Source organism: Chrysochloris asiatica, unplaced genomic scaffold (assembly GCF_000296735.1).
Source record: "Chrysochloris asiatica unplaced genomic scaffold, ChrAsi1.0 scaffold00012, whole genome shotgun sequence".
In the NCBI taxonomy this organism is placed as follows: Eukaryota; Metazoa; Chordata; class Mammalia; order Afrosoricida; family Chrysochloridae; genus Chrysochloris; species Chrysochloris asiatica.
Genome location: NW_006408530.1, coordinates 25952383 through 25954337, shown reverse-complemented (window position 1 = coordinate 25954337; position 1955 = coordinate 25952383). Strand labels below are relative to the sequence as shown.

At 36.9% G+C, this 1955-nt stretch overlaps 1 pseudogene; it reads right to left on the bottom strand.

Annotated features, from left to right (window-relative positions):
* The window catches only part of LOC102822893, a 99970-nt pseudogene that overhangs the window by 14315 nt on the left and 83700 nt on the right, over positions 1-1955 (bottom strand).

The window sequence follows — 1955 nt, the reverse complement described above, 5'->3', positions numbered from 1 at the left end:
AGTGGAGGCATTAAGAGAGGCTTTGTAAAAGAAACCATTTTCTCAGAAGCTACAATTACTGGAGTTAGAAGCATAGAATGAACAATATTAGGACCAAAGAAAATTATACAGAGGTAGCCAACCAGTGAGTTCGCAAAAACCAATGAACCCGGGACATCAGGAGGTCACTTCCTTTGGCCCTCAGGGTCCATGGCTGGCTATCCTGAGGAGGGCCTCGGAATTGGATTTTCGTCCATGTCACAGGGCCACTGATCAACCCAGGGTTTGCATATGCTGACGCCAGCATCTGAATCCTTGTACCGAGTTGCTATGAGTCAGAACCGACTCCATGGCACATAACCACCACCAACAACAACACAATCACCTTTGCTAACAAATTTCCATGTATGCTGAATTTCTGTTTTTTCAATTCACAACGTTTGTTGCTTCTTGTTGTTCAATGTTTTGCTTTCTCTGTTCACTGTGTAGGGACAGTCTTCCACAGGTTGTTTTAAGGAGTTTCCTCTTCATTCAGGAGGCCATTTATTCCCACCATGTTTAATCATCCTTCATCTCTCCCTCACCACTTTACCCATCTCTGTATTACCTAGGTTGCTATGTTGGCAGCCTTTACTTTTACCTGAAAGATTATCTTGATATCTATTTATTTGACTAAGGCCCATGTCTGCCAATAGAAGATAAAAATTCCATTACAGTTAGCACATTCTACCATGTATACCAATAACTGATACACAATAACAACTCATGTTGTATGCAATAAAGAATCATTTTGAATATCTGCATTTCTCTATTTTTCTAGTAGGAAAATAGGTTAGTTTTACAATTTAGAAGGCAAAATAATATTAAGTAAGATGAAATATTAAAACAAAAGGAAAAGTTTAGCAAATGAAACTAGGCAAACAAGCAACATTTTTTTTTTTTTTTTTTTTTTTGGCAGAACAGCAAAAATATTGAGGAAACATAAATCAAATGATTTTTATATAAATATATGAAAGGCACAAAGAGTGATGAGTAGAGATCTAAATGAGAAGACTATGATTTCAGGTTATTTGTTTTGTTGTTGTTAAGTGCTGTTAAGTCAGTTCTGTGACATAATGACCCTATATAGGGTTTCCAAATGATTCTATGGGCAAAATATTGAGTGATGCAGAAAGCATCAGAAGAAGATGGAAAGAATACACATAGTCACTATAGCAAAAAAGAAATGGTTGATGTTCAAACATTTCAAGAGATAGCATATGATTAAGAGACAACAGTACTTAAGGAAGATGTCTGAGTGCACTTAAGGTATTGGCAAAGAACAGGGCTCTGGGAATTGATGGAATACAAAATGAAATCTTTCAGCAAACTAATGGCAGCACTAGACGCACTTACTCATCTATGCCAAGAAAATTGGAAGACAGTTACCTGGTCAACTGATGGAAGAGGTTCATATTTGTGTCCATTCCAAAGAAAGGTGATCCCATGGAATGTTTAAATTATTGGAAAATGCCATTAATAGCACATGCAAGTAAAGTTTTGCTAAAGATAATCTAAAAATGCCTGCAACAGTATATTGGCAGGGGACTACCAGAGGTTGAAGCCAGATTCAAATGAGGACGAGGGACATGATTGTTGATATAGGATAGATCTTGACTGAATGCAGAGATTATCCAAAAGATATTTACTTGTGCTTTATTGACTATGCAAAGGCTTTTGACTGTGTGGATCATAGCAAGTTATGGACAACATTGTGAAGAATGAGTATTCTGGAACACTTAACTTTGCTCATGAGGCCCATATATCAAGAGGCAGTTGTTTGAGCAGAATGCAGTGACACTGAATGGTTCACAATCATGAAAGGTGTCCACCAGTGTTATATTCTTTCACCAAACTTATTCAGTCTGTATGATGAGCAAATAATTTGAGAATCTATATTATATGAAGAAGAATGTGGCATCAGGATTAGAGGAAGA